Source organism: Bubalus bubalis, chromosome 15 (genome assembly GCF_019923935.1).
Source record: "Bubalus bubalis isolate 160015118507 breed Murrah chromosome 15, NDDB_SH_1, whole genome shotgun sequence".
Classification (NCBI taxonomy): domain Eukaryota; kingdom Metazoa; phylum Chordata; class Mammalia; order Artiodactyla; family Bovidae; genus Bubalus; species Bubalus bubalis.
Window position 1 is genome coordinate 78,168,648 of NC_059171.1, and position 24,928 is coordinate 78,193,575.

The window sequence follows — 24,928 nt, forward strand, 5'->3', positions numbered from 1 at the left end:
CCAGGGGACTCTCAAAAGGACCTAACTTTGTTGGCACCTGGATTGTGAAATTTCTAGCCTCTGGAACTATAGGAGAATACATTTCTGTTGTTTTAAGCCAGCCAGTTGTTGTATTTAGTTATGGAGCTCTCGCAGACTACTATAGAAGCCACCTGTGATTTGTGTTCAACATCACATAGACATCAGGAACTCAAAGGGTGATGACTGTTGACCTCGTATCCACCAGCCCTGCCTAGGGGGGCCTTTTGCATGTCTGTCTCACTTCTGGTGTTGTGGGGTGTGTGCGTGTGTGTGTGTGTGTGACTATCACAGCAACATGTTAAGTTGTTTCTCCTGGATGCAAACTTCTGTGATGTTGGACCAACTGATGTAAACTTGTCATCCACCTTGGGTTTACAATAAGTACTTGAAGCCTATGGACTCAGAGTGGGAGACCAGCCTCTCAGATGACTCCTAATGACTTCATATCCTGATATTTACACCCTGATATAGTAGTCACTCCTCTTTCTGAGAATAGACTCCTTTTAACATCAGTTCCCCAGAACTGCTTCTTGCATCAGCATTTACTCATTCATCCATTCAATAAATATCTATCAGGAGGAATTATATTCTAGACACTATTCTGACTGTTATAGTTGCTGGGGATATAGCAGTAGACAAAACTGACAAAAATCCCCACCCTCACAGAATGTACATTCTAGTAGGTGAAGCCAAACAATAAAACAAAAAATGGAAATATATAGTGTTCAGTTCAGTTCAGTCGCTCAGTCATGTCCAACTCTTTGCGACCCCATGAATTGCAGCATGCCAGGCTTCCCTGTCCATCACCAGCTCCCGGAGTTCATTCCGACTCACGTCCATCGAGTCAGTGATGCCATCCAGCCATCTCATCCTCTGTCATCCCCTTCTCCTCCTGCCCCCAATCCCTCCCAGCATCAGAGTCTTTCCCAATGAGTCAACTCTTCTTATTTAATATAAGATATATTATATTGTTGGCTTCCCTGGTGGCTCAGATGGTAAAGAATTTGCCTGCAATGCAGGAAACCCAGGTTCAATTCCTGGGTCAGGAAGATCCCCTGGAGAAGGGAATGGCAACCCACTCCAGCATTCTTGCCTGAAGAGTTCCACGGACAGAGGAGCCTTGCCGGCTACAGTTTATGGGATCTCAAAGAGTCAGACACGACTGAACAACTTTTCCTTCATAAGATATACTATATTGTAGATACAATATACTACAGATTCTATGGAGAAAAATAAATCAGAAAAAGAGGATATGAAGCTCTGAGTCAGGGAGAGGAAGTTTCCATTTGACTGAGTGCTTTAGCCAACTTTCTCTGCAGTAATAACCCTTTGCCAAACCTCATTGACTTATGACAGCCATCATTTATTTCTCATTTGTGGGTCTTGAGGTCAGCTGCAGTTCGGGTTTGTTCAGCTGGATTCCACAAATCTTCCCAGTCCAGGACTCAGTGTGTGGGAGGGGGCAGCCTCTAAGATGACCCCCAAGGACCTCACATCCTGATATTTACACCCCAGTATTATATCCTCCAAGTATAGGCTGGGTTTAGTGACTCAGTTCTAATGAATGAATAAAACGAAAGCAATGAGGTCGCACTCCTGAGATTAGGTTATAAAAAGACCGTTTCTTCTGTCTCTCACTGGCCCTTTCTTATTCTCGCCCTCTGGGTCCTCATTCTGGGGGAAGCCAGTGGCCATGCTGTCAGCTGCCGTATGGCGAGGCCCCCAAGGTGAGCAACTGATGTCTCTGGCCAACAGGCAGTAAGATCCTGCAAGTCTGGTTCAGGGTAAGTCAGGAAGTCAATGCTTTGTGCTCCACAGGGCAGAAAATGAGAATGAGAGAGAGTGAGAGAACCTCTCGCTGGGGAGGCAAGGACAGACACCTCTTAGAATGTGGCATCCTACTAGGATGGAGGAAAACATAGAAAACATATTTTTCACAAATTTATTCCAGGAAAATCAAATGCTGTTTTCTTTCTTTTTTGGAAAGAGTGAAGTGTGATGAAGACAGAATTTTTTTTTTTTTGTAAGTTTCCCAACTGAGGAGCTGTTATTATTTTTTCTTTGCTATTTTTTTTTTTTTTTTTTACTGATCTGATATTTTGGATATCTTTTTTCACCATGATCTTTTTATTGTTTTTCTTTCATAGAGAACTAGAAATACAACACTTGCTACTTCCCCCCACTCCTCCAAAATCTGGTTTTTATGATACTCAGATACAAGACTATTTTGGGATCCCTCCGCCACACCTTTAAATAAATCTATGTTGATGCTTTCAGAGTGGCTTTGGGAGGGGAGATTCAGTCCCAGAGAGGCACTGAGACCATGCTTGGCTCTGACAGGCTCCCTTGAAAGGTGCAGCATATGCTGGGGTCAGGAGGGCTCCTACAATTGCTCTCACAAACTGAAACTCAGGATTTTTAATCAGGGCACGTGTGTTCAGTTCTGCCACTTAACATCTGTGTGGCTTACAGCAAATTCCTTCATCTCTCTGGTTAATTTCACTCACCTGAATATGGATATGCACGTGGTGGTGCTATTTTCCCCTCCAAGTTCTGATAGACTTTAAATAACACAGTACAGAAAAAAAGAGCGTCCTAAGTGGGAAACTAACTTCATATAACGATGCAATGGTCGTAAGTCTGAGAAGGTAAGTGAATGTTCTTGGGAAAGTATAAGCCACTGTACATATACTGGACCTTGTTTTTGTAACTCTAAGAAATTGTTGGTCCCGTCTTCCCAGGGGACATGATGGAGCTAGGTGGGCAGTGGGAGTTCTGATTATTGAAGGCTGAGAATTAAAGTCAACTCAGGGGCCTGATAACCTTTGAAATCTATGAGTCTCAGGATAATCATGATCCTAGATCATGCTAACCCGTCTCACACCTTCATCTTTCTTCTCTTATTTCTTATTTCTCTTTTATGATTTTGTCTCCTTCATCCTGTCTCCTCTGTGTCTATCAGGGGGGTACACAGCACGCGAACCGGCCACCTCCAGCGGCAGTCTCCTGACAGCATCCATCTGAACAGCTTCAGAGAACACTGCACACCTGAGGATCCGTCTGCAGTGACCACGCCCAGCAGGGGGCCTGGCCATTTCCACCCATAACCTGGTCAGGGAAGGTATAACCAGCTGGGGATGAACCTGGGGTGGAAGTGTCAGGATTCAAGGGCAGGTCAAAGGTCTCCTTCCAGGGGGTCCAGCCCAGAGTGTCAGGGTCAGGAATCAAGCTCAGATGGTCCTCTATTCCCTGGGGGTATGACTGATGACCTGGGCCTGCCCTCTAGAGAAAACCCACCGCACTCGGCATCTTGACCCTCCTAAGAAGGCTGAGGGGGGCCAACAGGACAGGGTGAGCCTGGGGCTGGGCACTGGAGCAGGCGGGTCACAGTGAGGGAGAGGCTGGGGAGCGGAGACTTCAGGGAGGCCTGGAGATGTAGCCTCATGATAGAAAATGAGAAGCAGGTGGTCATGTCACCGAGCGGCAGGAGGCTGCCGCCAGCTTCCTGATGCCAACTCCACTCTCATTTCAAGGTGATGGTGGTCCTCTAGGCACTGAAGTCATTTTCTCAGAATTTAATCTGAACCACAGGTTTCTGGAATGGACTTGGTCAGGGAGTCAGGAGGAGACTGAGCTGGGGAAGAATTCCAGGAAGTAGTGGCCAGATGCTCCAAGGACCAGGAGCAAGCAGGTGTTAGGGTTTTTGGCTTGTCTCCTCTTCTGGAGCTTTCCCCAAGGCCCCACACACATACTCCTCTCTTCCTCCCCCAAGTATTTAGTGCCTCTTGATCTCAGTTTTCCCTCAAACCAGCCCTGGAGAGAATCTGATTAACAGAGCCTGGGCTACAGCAGGGACTTTCAAAAACTTCAGGAATTTTTTGAGTGACAATTGAAGTTACCCAGAGGGCATATGCATGCTAACAGGGGTGAAAGTTGATACTTTCAGCCAAAGAAAAGAATTTCAAGCAGTCTGAGCTCAGATCCTGTGGGACTAGAGGGTTTTGGTGTGTTCTATTTAGTATTTTGTGGCTCTTAAGTTTCAATTTATATTCACCCACATCTCTCCACTTCTCAAGAGGAAAGCATTTACACAATCCCCCATCTACGTGTGGCATGTAGCTAAACTTTTCAACATATATGATTAGCAAGCATTTATCTTATTCAAACTTTTCAACAGTCCTCTGAGGCAGGTTTTAAGAAATCTCGGTTCATTGTTTTGTTTTCAGGAAAAGAAAGAGCTAGGCCTTTGAATTGCCAAGGGTGGGAAAACAGCGACAGAACAGAATCTGGGACCCAGGTCTGGCAGACAGCAACCTACTAGGCTTTCACAAATCTTCCTGAACAGAAGAGTCACCTAAGATACTCATGGACAAGGCAGCTGCTGGAGGCCCCAGCTATGAGCACAACCTACCTGGCTCAGGGTACGGGCCGTGGGCCTGGTTCCTCAGAAGCAGGTAGAAAGAAGGTGCAGGACACTCAATGGGGAGAAGCCTCAGATCTTCATCTCTAGGGGTGCAGATTGGACTGTAATAAGTCATGACAAGGCTTCTGAGGAACCTACTGGAAACTCTGGAGCTGGGATAACCCTTCAGAACCGGCCTGAGCTGGAAGAAGGGGGCCACATTTTACTCCACTTCTTGAGCAACCCCTGGGTATGAACTGGCCTAGAAGGTGAGGGATGCGGCCCAGGGCTGAGTAGCCTTCCTCAGCAGTTCCAAAAAGAGTCGAGAGCGGACAAGTCAGCCAACAGCCTTCCCAGCAGCTGGCAAAATGGGTCCTTTAGTGATGAAGGGGAATTTGAGCAGCACAAAACAACAGGAATGTCTGTATAAAATCCATGGGGATCATGAAGTTCCAAGGGTGATTATCATGGGGGAAGGCTATGGACTTCATTGTCCTCACCAATAGTTCATGAAGGCCAGTAGGGGGAAGCAAAGAGCTTTCCAGGTGCTACTCTGGAGCGTTAAGGTGAAGTAGGAGCCTGGTGAACAGCATCACCTGGGAAGAAATTGCAGGGTGCCCACAGGAATCCAGGGTTTCCCTGGTGGCTCCAATGGTTAATAATCTACCTTCAATGTGGGCGACTTGGGTTCAGTCCCTGGATCGGAAAGATCCCCTGGAGGAGGGCATGGCAACCCACTCCAGTATTCTTGGCTGGAGAATCCCCATGAGCAGGGAAGCCTGGAGGGCTACAGTCCGTAGGGTCTCAGAGTCCGACATGACTGAGCAACTAAGCACAGCATGAGGGAATCCAAGCAAGCCCAAGACTGAGCCATCAGTAGCAGAATCTGAGAAGGGGTAAAGGATGGGACCCAGATCACAAGAAGATATGCCGTGCAAAGAAGTTGAGCGATACCCTACAGCTGTTGGGGGACTCTTGAGTGGTTTGAAGCCCAGGAAATAATGCATTTAATGGGTGTTAAGGAACTTTCTGCCTGCGAGGAGGATGTCTTATTAAAGGACTCCACCTCTTTGCAGTCACACAAATTACTTATCTTCATTATCCAGATTGGAAAAATTGTGGGAGGTAATAATACTCACCTTATATGGTCTCTTTGCCAAGGAAGAGAGATTCACTTATTCGTAAATAAGGGAAATTTTCTCTCTTCTTTCTTCTTTGCGACTTTCTCTCTTTCCTTGTAACTCTTGTATCTCTCATTTTTTATTCTTCTCTTCTTACTATGCTAAGTAGGATCTCCAGTAAAATGTCAAATAGACATGCTATTTGATAGAAGAGCATGATAGAAAGTATTTGCTCCTGTTTTCAATATAGTAATAGAGATGCTTCTAACAGGTCACCCTATGTATGATGCTTACTATAATGTTTTAAAGTAAATACTGTTTAGTCAGTTAAGGAGGCTCCCTTTGGTTTCTATATTTCCCATAAGAATTTTTATCATAAATAGGTGTTGAATTTTTTTTTTTATTTAACACTTTTTTTTCCTGTGCCAAGTGATAATAACCTTATCTTTTCTTCCTGAAATATGTTAAGGTATTTCATTGCCTTAGTGAATGTTCTGGTTAAACCATCTTTGCAATTCTGAGATAAAATGTTGCCATCTGAAATTTTTTTTTTAATTTAATGCCAATCACCCTAACCTATTATAATACATGGTCATGTCGGGAACCCTTCTACATAAGCATTTTCCAAGAGGTATCATTTGTCTTCAAGAGAAAACCATGTATCCAATTGTCTCCCTCCCCAATTTAAATCTTTCAGTGACTCACCACTGTCTTTTGAAGACAAGATCCTTTGATGCACATGATTTGATTCTCAAATCGTGTCTCCAAATCCTCTGCCTATCTCTGGCCCATTTTCTTTACTCATTGCATCTAACCTGGCATCAAAGCTTATTAACTTTCCTCTAAAACATATGTATTTATTATATTTAATATACAATGTTACATTTTAGTAATGCTTATTTTAATGTATTTAATAACATATATATATATATATATATAGCTAATGGAGAAGGCGATGGCACCCCACTCCAGTACTCTTGCCTGGAAAACCCCATGGACGGAGGAGCCTGGTAGGCTGCAGTCCATGGGGTTGCTAAGAGTCGCACATGACTGAGCGACTTCACTTTCACTTTTCACTTTCATGCATTGGAGAAGGAAATGGCAACCCACTCCAGTGTTCTTGCCTGGAGAATCCCAGGGACCGGGAAGCCTGGTGGGCTGCCATCAATGGGGTCGCACAGAGTCAGACACGACTGAAGCGACTTAGCAGCAGCAGCAGCATATATATATATAGCTAAACTAAGAATCTTTCATCTAGATTATTGCAATGGGCTCTGGAACAGTTACACAGTGCTACTGTGGGATACAGATTGGTTCCTGTATTTGTATATACATAAAGCTTGAACACTCCTTCAGTTGGCCCAGTGGCATGCTAGAGTCAGTTCATATCATCTTCTGAGCATCCATTGTTAATACTCAGGAATTTCACAAGCCAGTTGTCAAACTGTTATTAGCTTGAAATTGACTGTGGTAGAACAATTTGCTCTAGGGGAAAAAAATGGCCAATACTACAAATCAATGAATTAAAAAAAAAAAGCTTTACCCATGATATAAAGATTGTAGCCCATGATCAAGCTTCTCTGCTTTGTGCCTGGTTAGAAGTTCTAGTTCCCAGAACTTCTATATTTCCTTGATTTTGTGGTACCTTCCTTCTGAGTATAATGCATTTCCTCTCCCATCTGTGAGCACCTCCTCCTGGACTCAATTCAGTGCCCGTCCCCTAAGGTAGCACTTAGAGGGCGCTTCTTCTCTGCAGCTCTACAAAAAGCACTTATCACATGATTCCCTAGTTATTGGTTTCTGGGTCTGTATGCTCTGTAAACTTCTGAAAGGCATTTCTCTTCATTATTCATCCATTTATCCTCATGGTTTGTCCACTGTCTAGCACATGACAGGCACCGCATATATGTTGGACAACTAAGGAGTAAATAAAAGATCTTCCCACCTTCCTTTTAGTTCCCGTGTTTCCAGCAAGATCACCCAATTTCCAAGCCATGACTTCACGCTCTCTCCCCCTATTCCTTATCTATAAGAAGAACTGCAGCATGGCACCACTTCTAATCCCACCTTTATCCATGAAGCAGAACTCTTGAACCAACCGCAAGTTCAGAGGGAAATGGAACTGAATGGAAATTTTTCTCATCTGATGAAAGAGCACTAGAAAAATAATCACTGGGGCAAAATCATTGAAAGAGATTATTCTTGTTATCTATTGCTGCATCGCAAACTATCCTCATGTCTGGTGATTTATTTTTCTCCCAGTTTTGTGGGTAAGAGATTTAGACCCACAAAGTCTGTGGGGACTCCTAACCATGGGATGTCCAGGGATGCAGCTGGGGTTGGATGACCCATTTCCAAGCTGGCCTCTTCACACACAAGTTCAGCATTTCTATGTCCTTTGGTCCCTCTGTCTCCACAGGTCAGGTCCTCTGCAGGGGCTGCTGCATGCAGGGTGGGCTTCTCTCAGCATGGTGATCTCGGGATAGCTGTCCTTCTCTGGGGGCTATCTTCTAGGAGAACAAGGCGGAAGTTGCCGATCTTAAAGGGCAGCCCTAGAGAGAGTATCAGATTACGTCCTGTGTGAAGTGAAGTGAAAGTAGCTCAGTCGTGTCTGACTCTTTGCGACCCCATGGACTGTCCATGGAATTCTCCAGGCCAGAATACTGGAGTGGGTAGCCTTTCCCTTCTCCAGGGGATCTTCCTGGAGATCGAACCCAGGTCTCCCATATTGCAGGTAGATTCTTTACCAGCTGAGCCACCAGGGAAGCCCTGTGTAATCTATGGTAAAAGCAGACCCAGGCCAGTCTGGATTCAAGGAGAACCCATTTTCAGGGGGAAGAGTATCAGACACTTCATGTTTATCTCTAATCTGCCACAGAGGGGTCTGGCTTCTGTCTCGCTCTGATAGAAACAAGGGTGGCAAACTATACTGGGGAGGAAGATATGAAGCCCAGAGGTATCCCCCGTGAAATGAGTTACTGTCTCCAAACACCTGGAGTACTACCTGGCACCAGCTGCTGCTGCTGCTAAGTCGCTTCAGTCGTGTCCGACTCTGTGCAACCCCATGGACAGCAGCCCACCAGGCTCCCCCGTCCCTGGGATTCTCCAGGCAAGAACACTGGAGTGGGTTGCCATTGCCGTCTCCAATGCATGAAAGTGAAAAGTGAAAGTGAAGTCGCTCAGTCATGTGCGACTCTTAGCGACCCCATGGACTGCAGCCTACCAGGCTCCTCCGTCCATGGGGTTTTCCAGGCAAGAGTACTGGAGTGGGGTGCCATTGCCTTCTCCAACCTGGCACCAGACATGTCGTCAAATCCCCCAAAGGTGGTACTGAACTCTTTTTTTCTAACATTAATCCCAAATCCGTCTCAGCTGACGTAACCCCTCATCTAACCTCTAGCAGTTCCCTGAGTCGGAAGAGTAGATAGAACCTGTGACTTTTAGAGAAAAGGCCCTGCCTCACTATGGTGAGCAGTCAGTTAAGAAGTATTCTCACTACATCTGAGCGAACAGAAGTGAGAGGCGTCTAGAGGTGATTGAAATGCAAAGAAACGGCTCCTAAGCCACTGGAGCACACTAGAAGGGGAGGCAACAAAAATAAGCATACAAAACAAACAAACACAACAAGTTCTTTCCAGACATCTGGATTTCAAGGCTTTAATGCATTTCCCGAGGAATATAAAGTTTAATCGCTAAAGGATTTTATGCTTATAGATCATTACCGTCAAGGTTAAACAGGAAACAGATGGCATACTCAAAAAGGGTGAATGAAAAGAATGAAGCAGAGAGTCTATTAACAAAGGTGAGGGAAACATTCAGAAAAATCAGCAGGAGGTGGTGGAGCACAGAGGTGCAAACAACAGCAAGAGGTAGGTATAACCCCGGGGAGGCTAACAGGATGCAGGGTAGAGGCTGATGCTGAAAGCCCGCAAGGATTGGAGCTGTAGGGAAGGGCTGTTTCGTGGGAGCTGTGACCTGGGGAGAGGAGCCCCGGCCCTCCCAGCTGTGGCCCAGGAGAGAGGGACCTCTCTCAGCTCCCCTCTGATCTCCTGTTACTGCCTCTCTTGCCTGAACTCGATCGGAAGGAAGGTCCTAGGGAGCCGAAAGGACATGGCCCGCAGCAGGTAGCCTCCTGGAACACCCGGCAGAGTGAAAAAGTGCGCCAAGTGGGTCTGGAGAGATGGATGTGGTGGTTGCTCAGTCATTCAGTCGTGTCTGACTCTTTGCCACACCTTGGACTGCAGATGTAGCTTACACAACCGAGTTGGCCTGGTAACAGTATTCAATTTAAATCTTAACATTTGAATATATGTCAACAGCTGTATCCCTATGGAAGAAGACTCTGGAATGATCTTTATCTTCCCCCTTTTATGTACAGAGGTTTTAGAAAAATGAATCCATTTTATTCTTTCTCTTAATGTATATGGAAGCTGTATCAAATTGACATTACAGAACTAGTAAGTTTATTCAACAGAATAAGCATGGTTGACTGTTGAACCATCAGCATAGAGGTATGGGTTTCAATTAGTGATTTCTGATGAAAAGGAGAAATATTAAGGCAACTAAAGGTCCTGGTGGTCCCATGGCTAAGACTCCGTGGTCCCAATGCAGGGGGGCCCAGGTTTGATCCCTGGTCAGGAAACCTGATCCCACATGCCACAACTCAGACCCACTGCAGCCAAATAAACAAATAAATAAAAATAAAGCAACTAAAGATGGCTAGTAGGTACGTAGGCCAAAAACAAGACAAACTCTAACTGGTGGCTCTAAAGGAGAAAACCCAACAAAGGTACAGAAGGCATATTTAAAGGTAAAATATAAGGGGATTTCTCTAAAATATAGAAATGATATAGGAAGACAGATGAATCTATCACTTGGGGAATTGTTTCAAATTCTTCAACTCCACGGCATTTCTTAGTTGATGTATTGAGCTCAACAGTTAAAAAACAATACATTTCAAGCAGAAAAAAAATTAATCACACACAAAGAAAAACAAAACGTCAAGCAGAACTCAAGCCTTCCAGATCCACTTTAAATGTCATAAAACAACAGAGGAATATCTACAGAATTCCAAAATCAACAAGTTTAAGCCAAGAATGTGATTCAAGGTGAGATTACCGAATGCATATTCTTGGCTAACAGACTTGAGATTGTTTTTAAGTTTTTACAGACATTGAATATAGTTTCCTATCTGATACAGCAGCACCTGTTGTTTATCGATTTTATATATAGTAGTATCTGACTCCTAATTTATCCTCTGGCCCCTTCCCCCTTTGGTAACCATAACTTTGTTTTCTATGTCAATACATCATTTCTTAATTCTATAGTAGAAAGAAAACTCAAGAAAATATATTTAGATGATGTGAGAGTATATCTAGATGTTTTGTTGTTGTTGTTCAGTCGCTAAGTCATGTCCAACTCTTTGCAACCCCATGAACTGCAGCATACCAGGCTCTCCTGTCCTTCACTATCTCCCGGAGTTTGCTCAAATACATGTCCATTGAGTCGACGATGCCATCCAACCATCTCATCCTCTGTCATCCCCTTCTCCTCCTGCCTTCAATCTTTCCCAGCAGCAGGGTCTCTTTCAATGAGTCAGCTCTTCGCATCAGGTGGCCAAAGTATTGGAGCTTCAGAATCAGCCCTTCCAATGAATATTCAGGGTTCGTTTCCTTCAGGATTGACTGGTTGGATCTTATAGTCCAAGGGAGTCTTATGAGTCTTCTCCAGCACCACAGTATCAATTCTTTGGTGATCATCTAGATTAAATCATCTAATTGAATTTTAGGCCACTAAACCCTCTTGTAAACTGATAGGTAAAAACTCCAGAAATAATATTTGTCCAGAACAGGACACAGGAATTCCAGGAAAAATCATCTTCTCTTGCTCCTTCTTGGATATTCCTTCTTGTCTTAGAAGAGCTGGTCTCAAATTTGATGTCAGCTCTCTGGTGTATCTCAGTAAGCACTAGCACCTGGAGGTTAATGACCATTAAATAATGGATGTACTTCAAATGATGTACTTTATAAATAACTTGGGGAAAATGCAAGGTTACCTCTGTGAAAGCATCACTCTTGCTTGTATTCCCATGGGTTTTCTTAAAGTGTTATTCTGGATGTCATCCACATCCTGGGGCTTGCTCTGTGCCCCCTGAGGCTGGCTCTGTGCCCCCTGAGGCTGACCTGAATTTCATACATCAATGAATTCTGTGGGGGGCTACAAGCAATAGCCACAGATTCCTCCCCTTCCTGTATCCATGCTCTACTACAGCATGGCTTTGTGGTTCTTCCCATCAAGAAGTAGAGTCTATTTCTCCACCTATTCCTCCTCTTTCAGCCCCGGAGTCTGAGTCAGCTTGTGATTTACTTTGACCTTTAGGATGGAGCAAAAGCAAAACTGTGGGGGAGTTCTGATCCTGGACCTGATGATCCCTAAGCTTCTGCTCTTTCTTAGAACCCTGACAGCACCATACGAGGAAGCCTGGACTCCCTTCCCTGAGAATCAGAGACCAAATGGAGACAGAAGTTCAGCCTAGAGCCAGCACCAACTGCCAGACATGTGGGTGAGGCCACCTGGGACTCACCTGCCCCAGTTGAACTGCCAGATGATGCCACTGCCGGAGCCAAATGGGGAGTGACAGCGAAAGAGCCACCCAGTTGAGCCCATTCCAAAATGCTGAACAACAACAGAATCTTAAATTCCAAGACCATTCCCCAGTGGTCCAGTGGTTAAGACTCCGTGCTTCCACTGCAGGGGGCCTGGGATGGACCCTGGTCAGGGAACTAATATCCCACATGCCATGTGGTATGGTCAAAATTTTCTTTTTAATTCCAAGAAAATTCAGCGAGATTTCTAGGAATCGAGTGATCTGGGGCATGTTGATGTATTTCTTCCAAGGTGAACTACAGGCTTCTGTATCTGGTCCCTTCTCCCTCTATGAAATAGACACAATGCCTCCTGGGTCTCTCTGGATCTTAGAGGTGACATATGCTTCATTTGGTGACCCGTTTTTCCAAGTAACATGAAGGCTGCCCACGCTGATTAAGAAGCAGAGGGAAAAAAGGCACTGGATCACGTCAGAGCTGTCACTCAAGCTGCTCTGCCCTCAGGCTGCGTAACCAGCAGATCTGATGGTGTTTGAAGTCTCTGGTAGACACAGATGGTTTCTGGAGCCCATGGCAGGCCCCATGGAAGAATCACAGCACAAATTTTGAAGGATTTAGAGTGAAGCTATGCCATCCTCTTCAGATCCTATTCTTCTGAGAGTCCCTGGTTTGATATAGGCCCTGGTAGAGAGCAAATGTTTGGCTGCAACACACCAAATTACTAGACAACATGATTTCTCCATCGTGAATCGGATGTTGTCTGACGCATCACGTTACAACCCACTGGCATGCACTGCAGCACTCCATCATCAGGGAAAATGGTGTGTACCGATTGGATTAATAGGATCTGAAGGTTCAAGCAAAGTCCATGGGCAGATGACCATGACTCCCAGGACTCTTCCTCTGTCTGCATCATCTCCCCTCCCTCGTTAGTGCCCATCACCTCAAGGGGAATTCCCCATGACCAGTTAACTAAAGAAGAAAATAGGCAAGCCTTGTTGACAGAGAGTTCTGCACAAGATTCTAGCAATAGGCCAAAGGTGGACAGAGGCAGAGCTTCAGCCACAGAGAAGACCTAAAGGGCCATCAAGGCAATAAACTGAAGGCCTTGCAGGGGCCAGAACCTCAAGAAGCACACACACCTCTGGCTATTCAGTTTGCTTAAAAGAAGAGGTCTCTGTCTATACTGGTTCATGAACACTGACTAACAATTTGGCTGGAGAGATGAGGATTCGAAAGTAAGATGGTTGGGAAATTGATAATGAGGGTGTCCGGGGAAGATGTGTGTAGATAGACCTCTCTGAATGGGCACAACCATGAAGACATTTGTGTCATGAGTGAATGCTCACCAAAGAGCACCTTCGCCAGAGGAGGACCTTCATAACCAGGTGGGTGAAATGATTCATTCTCTGGATGTCTGCTGACCTCTTTCCCCAGTCATCTTGTCTTTATAATCAATGGGCTCATGGGCCCAGGGCATGGTGGCAGGAATGGAGATTAAGCCCAGGCTGGGGCTGACATTCATCGAAGCCAGCCTGGCTGCGGTCACTGCTGAATGCCCCACCGGCCGACAGCACAGACTGCAAGTGAGCCCCTGATGTGCACAGAAGTTGGGTCAAAACACGGTGGATGGGAAGCTGCATGGTTCACTTGAAGAGCCAGGAACTAGGAGTGACAAGTCGGAGGTTTCCATTTCTTCTCCCAACAACAGCAGCAGAAACATGAGTGGCTACATCTGTAATGAAGTGAGGGCACAGGAGAAAGTTGAAGTTGGAGTCAAGAGCTGAGATCCTGAGTGGTGGGGTAGGGGTGGGCAGGGATCAGCTGGGAGAACTGGCATCAGCTGGATCAGCTGGCAGCAACTAGGTACCACTTCATGGGTGGGGGACTCTGTCACTGTGTTAGGAAGCCCGGACAACAATGACCTGAGGGGCCCTGGAGGCATTGATGCTGTCTGCTCTGGGTCGCTCACTAGCTCTGTGACCTTGGCTGTGTCTCCAGTCCTCTCGGAACCTCGGTACCCTCATCTGTCAACTGCAGGGCTGCTCGGGAGGGATGAATGAGATACACCGTATGTGCAGTTCACGGCACAGCGCCTGTGCTGGTGTGCTCATGGCGTGACCCCAGGTGAATGTCCTCACCCTGCTCTCAGACGCTGCTGTCGAACTAGGTCAGTGACTGCTAAATTGAACAAGCCTCAGAATCACTCAGAAACTTGTTTAAAATACAGACCCCTGGGGCCAAACCTGGGTCTGCTGGTCTGGGATGTACAGAGGCAGGACCTGAGAGGCTGTACTGTCAAACAATCACCCCAGGGGTTCCGGTCCGCAGACGGCTCCGTGGACGGGGCTGGAGGCCTCAGCACAGATGCCCTCCAGGGCCGGGCCTGCACGCCTCAGGTTCCAGGCTGTGTGGTCCTCTGGAGGTCACCTCTGCACACCATCTATTTTCAGATCCACCTCCGGGCTCCGGCCGAGTCTGTGCAGATTACACTGGACGCCGTCTCTCCTCATCTCTCTGCTTCCTAATCTAATTATCACAACAACCAGATGTGACAGGCTCCCTCTCAAACCCATTTAAACGTCTCCAAAGGCACCTCTCCGTATTCAAGCCTCCTCTAATTTCCCCCCTCCCTCCTCTAGAGGGACACCTTGGCTCCTGGCGCTCTCCCTATGCCAATTAGCAATGAAGTATACTTCTGCTGAAATAATCCGATTATGGGGCACTGAATAGCAGCCACAGACTGTCACACTCAAATCCTCATCCCCAGAGAAACTCAGGTCAACCCTCTTAGCATCCAATGGGCTCAGCCTCCTGGAATAGGAAGGCATCTTGCTCCGACAGCCACACTTCTGAGCTCTTTGGTGCATCTGGGCCTCTCTCAGTATCTTTGAAAATGGGATGGAGGTAAAGGGCTCTCCCCACCTCCCAAAAAAGCATGTGTGTGTTGATTCCTAGTCAATATCCTGAGTTCACAGCCTCTTAGAGACCATCCCTGGGCCGCTGGCTGACATGGCCCCACCAGGGTCCACCACTCACCACTCATGTTTCCACATCCCCTTCCTTACCTTTTCCTATTCCGGAATCATCTTTTCTTTCCAGAAGAGTAAGTGGGATCTTACCATACCCCTCACTCCCCATTGTGCTCTTCTCACTTTACGATACCTCCTGGCCACCCTGCCGTGTCATGCATTATCCACCCATGCATTATTTTTAATGCCCCACCAATCCCACAGTGTGGATTTTTCTTAACCATGGATGGACATTAAATTGTTCTCCTCCACTTTCAGACAGACCATGCATCCCTAGAAAACAAAGAATTAAGAAACTGGCATAAACAACATCGATCAGGGAAGACTTCAGGGAGGAGAAAATATTTTAAATCACTGCTGGCAAGGAGATCCAACCAGTCCATCCTAAAGGAAATCAGTCCTGAATATTCATTGGAAGGACTGATGCTGAAGCTGAAACTCCAATACTTTGGCCATCTGATACGAAAAACGGACACATTGGAAAAGACCCTGATGCTGGGAAAGATTGAAGGCAGGAGGAGAAGGGGATGACAGAGGATGAGATGGTTGGATGGCATCACCGACTCGATGGACATGAGTTTGGGTAAACTCTGGAAGTTGGTGATGGACAGGGAGGCCTGGCGTGCTGCAGCCCATGGGGTCTCAAAGAGTCAGACACGACTGAGCGACTGAACTGAACTGACCACAGATCACATCCCATTGAACCAGCAGACCTGCCCCAGGTCCCCCTCACCTAGCTGAGCGCATGGTCCCCAGCATGGCCTGATTCAGGCCACCGCCATCTGGACCCATCAACCATTCCAACCTACACCGGGAGAACTGCAAACCCTGGGTTATTTATGATTTCCTGAACATGCTGTGCTCTTCTCCCGCTTTCCCTTCTGGAACTCACCCTCTCCCTCTCCCTTCAGCTGGAGCTCAGACTCCCTCCCTCCCTCCCTCTTCCCCCGCCCCCCAGCCCCACCAGAGAAATTTACATACTAAAGGCTTAAGGAGGAAAGGGACTGATTTAACTCCCATTCACAGGCTGCACCTTCTCCTCTCTCTTCCTTCTACACCTGGCCTCCCTCTGTGCCAGTTTTGTGGGGGCAGCAGGCCCCCCTTCCTGGGACTGGCAAACCTCTCCCCCAGTGGAGGGGACGTAGTTTGGAATATCTGGACGTGCACCGGTCTTCTTGTGGTTTGGGCTTCCACTGGTCTGCAGTCATCCTGGACTGTCTTAAAAAACACAATTCCACTGAGTATATTTTAAAGATCTTATTGGCTTCATTCAACAATTTTCGGGTAGTAGTCAATGTAGCAGATAGAAAGGACTCCAAGGAGCTGTACAAAATGAAAGACTTTTATGGGCAGAAGAGAGCAAGATATGAATGTTCCGCTAGACCAAAAAAAAGCAGATTGGGCTACGACAAGGTCACTTTTCTTTAAGGGATGGCAGGGATGTCTCAGCCAGGTGACCTAACTAGTCCTGATCAGATGATTCCTGATTAATTTGTGGTTCCATTTCTGGGAGAGCAGCAGCTGTAATGGAGGTGAGTCTCGGTGTGGTGACGTGGACTTAGCAGAAGCAGCTCCATGCTGGGTCTGCTGCCTTGTTTTTAACAACTACAGCAACAGTCCACTCAGCTTGACCATCCCTCTCTTCCTCCTGCAATAGCCCAGCACAGATGGGGCTGATCACGTTTATCAATAATCTTGAGGGCAGGGCTTTGGCCAAGGACAGGTCATAGGACCCGCACAGCCAAGCAGAATTCACCTTTGAGGGGGTCTCTATTCCAGGTGCTGGATGAGAAAGGCTCCTTTTTCCCCCAAGAGTGCTGAGCTGGGACTTGTCCCGTGGAGTGGAGGGCGACACTGGGACCGCCAGCGATGCAGAGACCAGCGGAGCTTCCGGAGCGGACAGAGACGAGGGGCAGGTTGTTCCTGTCCTTCCTGATTCTCTGAGCTGCCCCAGACTGCTTTCCAAGTGGTGGGATGGTAAATTCCTTTCCTTTTTTAAAAATTTAAGTCACTTTGACTTGGCGTTCTGACACTTGAAAATATGCGTTTGACAAATATATACCAAATTTAGCAGCTACACAGGTCCTTAGTATTTAGCTGAAAGGTTCTGCATTCTCCAAGCTCTTGCATCTCTCTGAGCTCACCCTGTTCACTCAACTCCAGGACAGGCATTTTTTTTTCTGCTTCTCAAAATAAGCTCAGGGAATTTGCAGGCATTTTCCATTCAGCTTAAGGTTCTCTCTGCCCAGGTCGTCTCGCGGCTAGCTTCACAGTTGTGCCTCCAACAGCTAGGATAGCACCTGGTGATAAATACTTATCAAATAAACAAATGAGGAAGGTGACAAAGCTTATTGGAAAAGACCCTGGTGCTGGGAAAGATTGAAGGCAGCATGAGAAGGGGACGACAGAGGACGAGATGGTTGGATGGCATCACCAACTCAATGGATATGAGCTTAAGCAAACGCAAGGAGATAGTGAAGGACAGGGAAGTCTGGCGTGCTGCAGTCCACGGGGACGCAAAGAGTCAGACATGACTGAGTGACTGAACAACAACGAATAGAACAAAAGGCTCAGATCTTGAAGCAGATGGGGGAGCCTGGTCTATGGGGTCACACAGGATCGGACATGACTGACGTGACTTAGCAGCAGCAGCAGCCCTAAAATCACACAAGCTCCACCACTTACAAGCTTAGTTTTCCTTAGAAAAAAATAATTAACATTCTGTTGCTACTTGCAATGAGGAAAATACTCATACAAGGTATTGCTTTTTTTTTAAGTAAAAGAATTCTTGAATGTTTTGGCTGTGGTGGGTCTTCACTACACGCTCTAGTTGCGGTCACTCGGGGATGCGGGTGGGTGGGCTCCTCTTCACTGTCAGCTACGGGCTTCTCACTATGGTGGCTCCTCTGTTGAGAAGCACAGTTTCTCAGCACTCAGGCTTCAGGACTTGTGACACACGGGGTTTGTTGCTCTGTGGCACATGGGATCTTCCTGGACTAGGGATTGAACCCAGGTCCCCTGCATTGCAAGGCTGATTCCTAACCACTGGACCACCAGGGAAGCCCCATAGTATTGCTTTTTAGTTGATTTATCCTTTACTTCCAACAAGACTGGAAGATGTGAAAGTTCTATGTTAACTGCAATGTGCTGACTGCATGATGATGACTACAGCCAGAAATATTAACCATGGTCTTCTGTATTCTAGACATTGTGCTGATAGCTTTATTCTGTTCATTAAAACACTCACCACAACTGGGAGGCAGGCATCAATATATCATCTTAATGATGAGCGGCTGAAACCTGGTGATGTAAGTAGCATCTTAAAGTCAGCTGGGAAATATGGAGCTTGGGATTTGACTCTATCACAGTCTACAAGGAGATGCCGTGCAAAGTGGACCAAACAGCCAGCTGATAGTTGGACTAAGTGATCTGATGGTATCTTTAGAGCCCAGGGATTCTGTGGTCTTTGTGGTCAACCAGCTCCCATTTATAATCTATTTCTCCAGAACATCTCTGCTTCCTCTTGGCTGTCATTTAATCAGCTCATCACTGCTACTGCTAAGTCACTTCAGTCATATCCAACTCTGTGTGACCCCATAGACGGCAGCCCACCAGGCGCCCCCATCCCTAGGATTCTCCAGGCAAGAACACTGGAGTGGGTTGCCATTTCCTTCTCCAATGCATTAAAGTGAAAAGTGAAAGTGAAGTCGCTCAGTCGTATCCGACTATTCGCGACCCTGGACTGCAGCCTACCAGGCTCCTCCATCCATGGGATTTTCCAGGCAAGAGTACTGGAGTAGGGTGCCGTTGCCTTCTCCAAGCTCATCACTAGTTGGGACTCAAGACACCCCTGATCATAGACAGACCTTGTTGAAGTGAATTCAGGATATGCCATCATTGGGAAAGAGTGGTGTTGGCTTCACCTGTGGGCTCTGGATCCAGGATGTCTGAATTTGAACCATCTCTGCCTCTAACTGGCCTCACCAGCTTAGGCAGGTTACTAACTTCCTCTGCCTTAGCTTCTCCAGGATAAAAGGGAAATAGCCAGAGACTGTCCATACAGGATGGTTGTGAAGATTCCATGAGTCAACATAACTAAAGCCCTTGGACAGGTATCTGTCTGGCCCACAGTGAGTATTCCACAAATGTGCACTATTAAACAGAGAGCTGTGTAGAAATGGAAAGAAAACGAGTCAGAATGAGCAATTCTGAATTATACAACACCCCCTGGGAGCAGAAAATCAAATTCATCTCAGAGCCAGCTCACATAGTGCAATACCCTTTTGAATCCTTGAATTTCTTTACAGCATGCCTCTATTCATGCATTCATTTGAGGGGAAAAAACCTTATGAGCATGGCTAAGATTCTCATTCCTCCCCCTCTCCCACCTGAGCCGCAAGCAATTAGTAGCAAGCTGAAGGAGACAGAGAAACTTTTGTTCGGCACAAATCCTCCCAGTAAGAGAGTAAGGTAGCCCTGTGTGTAGTCAGGAGAAATCCCACCGTAAGCCTTCTGGGCAGGAGGCTAGCCTCTAGAGGCCCTTGTAAATTGCCTTCCAAGAAGGAGGTGCACTTCTCAGAGGTGGGCCCTGTGTTTGCAGAGCACCAGGTGAGTCTGTCCACAGAAGTATCAAGGAGACGTGCTCTGCTTAACGGCAGAGGTGAGGGAGACTTTGATAATAGAATAAGGGATGGAATCTAGAAATAAAGAGGGGCCTCAGAGATTGATGTTACTGAGGGAGCAGGTGGAGAGAACAGAGGGAAAACACAACTAAACAATCGCAGAAGAGGCACAGATGCTAGAAAGAAAGAGTCCCTCCATGCCACTCCAAAGGGTGAGTGGTAAGGAACTAAGTGAAATTTCTAAGATGGCATTTCTCTTTCCTATGGGGGGATTTATTTTTATACACTCACATGTTCAGAAGTGGAAGTTACTGCTTGGATTAGGTGATGAGCTCACCAGTACTGGAGGCATTTAAGCAGTGCAGGGTTACTCACTGAGGGATTAATTAGCTTGGGATTCACTTGTTTCAAAAAGAGAAACACTGATTCATGATTCTGAATCGTGCCCCAGACAGGGTGGAATCCTGGAGCCTGTCCTCCTCCTCCCTCGTGAAATCTTACAAGGATAATTGAGTTAAAAATGCGGCTGCCAGGGTGGTCCCTAATCGCACCTGTCTGGTGTGTTTATAAGAAGAGAGTAGAACACAGACACTCAGAGGAAGGGCTTCCCAGGTGCCACCAGTGGTAAAGAACCCGCCTGCAATGCAGGGGATGTAAGAGCTGCAGGTTCAATCCCTGGGCGGGGAAGATGCCCTGGAGGTGGGCATGGCAACCCGCTCCAGTATTCTTGCCTGGAGAAGCCCATGGACAGAGGAGCCTGGTGGGCTACAGTCCATGAGGTCTCAAAGAGTCGGACACGACTGAAGCGGAAGGAAAGACCCTGGGAGGACACAGGGAGAAACGGCTGTCTGCACGGCAAGGAAAGGGGCCTCTGAGGAAACCAACCTTCTCGATAGCTTGATCTTGGACTTCTGGCTTCCCGAGTTATGAGAAAATTAATTTCTGCTGTTTAAACCACCCCAGTCTTTGGTATTGCTATGGCAGCCCTAGCTATTGAAGACAGAGGAACAGTGACATCTAGGTGACCTTTATTTGACCGAAGGGGAGCCTAAGCCTCAGAGAGATTAAGTGATTTGCCCCAAGGTAAGCAATAAAAGATGATTTGAACCAAGTCAGTCTGATGCTAGAGTGTGACTATTTCTGTTCTGTGCTGCTTCTCAAGTGCAGGATACCATTTCCAAGCGCTGTAAGAAGTAACAGCTGAGATCCTCCGGCCGATTGTTCCCTTGGTAAGCATCCCACCAAATGCCTTAAATACCTCCATTGCTAGAGAGCTCACCACCTATCAAAGAAGCTATTTACATTTTTGAACATCTGAGCATGTAAAAATAAATTTTCCTTATATGGGAAACAAATGTCATCTGAGAATACTCACTCAGTTCTTTACATCTCTCTCTTTGGAGCAGCATGGAAGAAGTATTTGTTTGTGTCCCTGGAAAGTGCTTCAAGTTCCATTAGAGGACAGTTGTGTCTGTATTGTCTCTCTCTTCTCAAAACAAAGCAATGACAAAATCATGAAAGCATTCTCATGTCATAATATTTCCAAATTCTTTCTTTATAACACTAAAATTAGGTCAACAGAGAGTTGCCTAGTCCAATTAGCAAAGCCATCCTTAAAAAATGGACAAGCATGATTTGAGATGAGTGTAATTTGGCATCCTTACCAATTCACAGGCACAGGAAATTATTCACCACCAGTTTGCCTTCTCTCCGAGCCAAAGACATATTGAGAGTGACCTAGAGCATGGACTCGGGCTGCCAATGGATGAAGCAATGAAGTGAAAATCACCATCTGTTAAGTGGAAATGAGAGCCGCTGAGAGGAACCTGGAGGAAGCGGCTTGTCTCAAAGCAGAACCCCGAGACGGGTGCCCGCACAAACCGTGGCGAGGAAAAGTCCCGTAGGTACTCCATCCCCACCATGCACTCCAGCACATGGCAAGGCTGGGGGAGCGTGCGCCGTGGGGCTAGAGTTCCCAGGATGCTGGCTCAAGTCGAGATGCTGTAACAGTAGGGAGGGACATGTGACAGCCTCTCCATCTTTCCCATTCCCTGGCTGTCATCGCCTCAATTCCAGGGTTCAAGTCATTTCAAATCATTGTCAAGGCCATGTCAAGGTCCCCACCATGGAGAGCAAGTGAAGGTGATGCTCTCTGAGCTAAGTTGGAGCCCAAAGAGATACACAGGCCTTGTGTAAACATCACTGAACAATTTTGACTTGATTCAGTCAAAGGACCAGAGGGTACAACCTGGAACCAAAAGATACAGTGAAAATGCTTGAGTGCAGAGCAGAAGAGTTTAGGTGACTGATGTGCAGACATCTGAGGGACATAATATTAGCTGTTACTATTTGATGACACAGGGAGGGATATGTATTTTCAAATACTTTTTAAGTAATATATAATTTTCTACCTTCAAATGTATGCAAATATGCAAAGAAAGCTAATAGAGAGGCAGAGTAAACAGTCTCAGAGAACTGGCTTTAATTAAATTACCCATTAAGTATTTCTTAATGGCTTCTTCTAATGTGCCTGAACATTTACTATGAAGTACATTAAAACATTTTTTTCTCTCCTAAGAGCAATAAAGAGGATGAAATACCTTGACAAGCTTAAAATAGATGGACACAAGTGAGTTGAAAACAAACAAAATAATGAAAACCAAAAGAGCCACCCCCCAGACTAAAATCTGACAAAGTCTTTTTGACTTATGTTTATACAGCTCCAACATAAATCTTAGTGTGATACTATAAAACAAAGGGCTTCTAAAGTTTATCTGGAATAAAGTAAGCATAGGATATTAGCCAAGATATTAAAAAAAAAAATGCTGGGTAGAAACTGCCTCTCCAGGTAGCAACTGTAATAAGTCTAAAATAATTTTAATAGTATTTAAATGGTAATTCACCATTACCAGCCACTTGGTGCCAACATGGTCACACATTAAAATGAATGTCAGGTCCTACTATTGCATGAGAGTCTTGAGCAGAGGTCAGAAAAGTTTTCTGTAAAAGGCCAGATAATAAATGTTTAGACTTTGTAGCCATCCAGTCTCAGTTGCAACTATTAAGCTCTGCTGTTGTAGCATGAAAGCTGCCATTAACAATATAAAATGTGTTCCAATAAAACTTTATTTGCAAGAACAGACAGCAGGCTCAATTTGGCCCACAGACTGTAGTTTGCCACCCTCTGGTATCTGCTCAAAATCTAGAATTCAGAGCACACATGGGCCATTCTCATGGAATTCAGAACTTTTCTGACTTCTTAGGTAGAACTCTGGTAGATTAAAAAAAAAAAAAAAATCAGCCCCAATTCTTTGCAGCTTCTCCCAACAAGAGTGTAGTCTATTTTTCCATCCTCTGACTTGCTTTGCTCTGATGTCATGTCAAGTTAAGCCGGGGCCCCAGGAGGAGATGCACGCTTCTTCTGTCACTCTTGAACCTCAGTTTCCATGGCAACGGGTCTAGTTTTTGTTGTTGTTGTTGGAGGACTTTTCATGGAGAAGAATCCTGGTGCCCCTGTTCAATTTCTGCTCTGGGGGTTGAACAAATTCACCAGTAAGTCCCGGTCAAGGTCAGCTAAGCCTGGATAAATGAGCAGACAACCTAGCCAAGCCCAGCCTAAGTACTGACCCACAGACTTACAACATCCATAATTGATGTTATGCAAAACCACTACATTTTGAGATGATCTATATGTAGTAAAAGCTGATTAAAACCATTCTGCCACCCAATATATGAAGCAAACTTATTTTGTAATGTAGGCTTTCCAAAGGGAAGAACAGTCAGAAAATCAACTGTGCTTTTGTTTGTACACTTGTTCTTAATACCCATTTGCTTAACTAGCTTCTCCTGCTTTGATATCTGATTTGATTGCATGAATATATTAAAGAGGATTAGATTCTTCATCCCCAATGCTGTGGGGATACAGGCATACTTTTGAAATACTAATCTACAGAAACCTGTTATCAAGGCATAATCATTTTTGTTTATGACCATATTGGCACTGAGTGGCTAATAATATTGCATTAACTGTCTCAGACTAATGAGAGAAGAATAAAGCAGATTATCGGGTAAATAATGTGTTTATGTCTGGATCAGTAGAAGAAAATGCTAGTGAGCTGCATGAGACAAGATTTTTCAATAGTTTAGAGTGAGACACATAGAGAAAATTAAGTCTGTATATGGCAAAGAGCAGTAAAGCCATGAAAAATTCAACAAGACTTGTCCTGTAGCAACTGTGATCATCCATGTTACAATTAGCATTTCATTCCAGCAAAATAACTTCACCTATCATATTAGTGTTGTCATTTTGAATTTCATTGTTTTCTGGTGGGTTTTGGCATTTGTGTTATAAATTTTCTTTGCTTCTGTTGCTGTGTTAAGGAGTTTGTTATTCTCTCAAAGTAAGAGCATGGCCTTTTTCTTTTCTTTCCTGGCTGCACACCATGCATCATGTGGATCTTAGTTCCCTGCCCAACTAGGAATTGAAGCTGTGCCCCCTACACTGGGAGCACAGAGTCTTAACCCACTGGACAGCCAGGGAAGCCCAAAGAGCCTAGCCTTTAACCTTGCTAACCCCACTTCTGATACAATTCACTGAGATAATCTGGATTAGATGCCAACAGACTGAGAAAATCTCTTCCCTTCTCTGGGCTTCAGGCAATCACTAAAATATGTTATTCTAATTTGAACTGTGGTTCTCAGACTTCAATGAACATGTTAAGAATCATAGTTATGAGATTCATCTCCAGAGATTCTCATTAAGCAGTGAAGGGTAAGACAAAAATAAAATATAAGGCAAAATTGAAAGATATAAGATCAGTTCAGTTCAATCGCTCAGTCGTGTCCGACTCTTTGCGACCCCATGAATCGCAGCACGCCAGGCCTCCCTGTCCATCACCAACTCCCGGAGTTCACTCAGACTCACGTCCATTGAGTCAGTGATGCCATCCAGCCATCTCATCCTCTGTCGTCCCCTTCTCCTCCTGCCCCCAATCCCTCCCAGCATCAGAGTCTTTTCCAATAGAAATAGACAATTTAACAAAACAGCTGAATAATGCCACACTTTTAATAACATACAGAGCAACTAGACAGAAGATAACAAGTAAATGGAAGACGTGAACATGAT

At 45.6% G+C, this 24,928-nt stretch overlaps 2 long non-coding RNA genes across 2 annotated transcripts; both read left to right on the forward strand.

Annotated features, from left to right (window-relative positions):
* The first annotated feature begins 1,614 nt into the window (after positions 1 to 1,614).
* On the forward strand, positions 1,615 to 14,513 carry LOC123329522. The gene is made up of 3 exons (XR_006545105.1): positions 1,615 to 2,669; positions 2,984 to 3,142; positions 11,998 to 14,513. It is a non-coding gene; the product is annotated as an uncharacterized LOC123329522 (long non-coding RNA).
* Positions 14,514 to 18,959: 4,446 nt separating this feature from the next.
* Positions 18,960 to 24,168, forward strand: LOC123329521. The gene is made up of 3 exons (XR_006545104.2): positions 18,960 to 19,311; positions 20,966 to 21,032; positions 21,478 to 24,168. It is a non-coding gene; the product is annotated as an uncharacterized LOC123329521 (long non-coding RNA).
* The last annotated feature ends 760 nt before the right edge of the window (positions 24,169 to 24,928 follow it).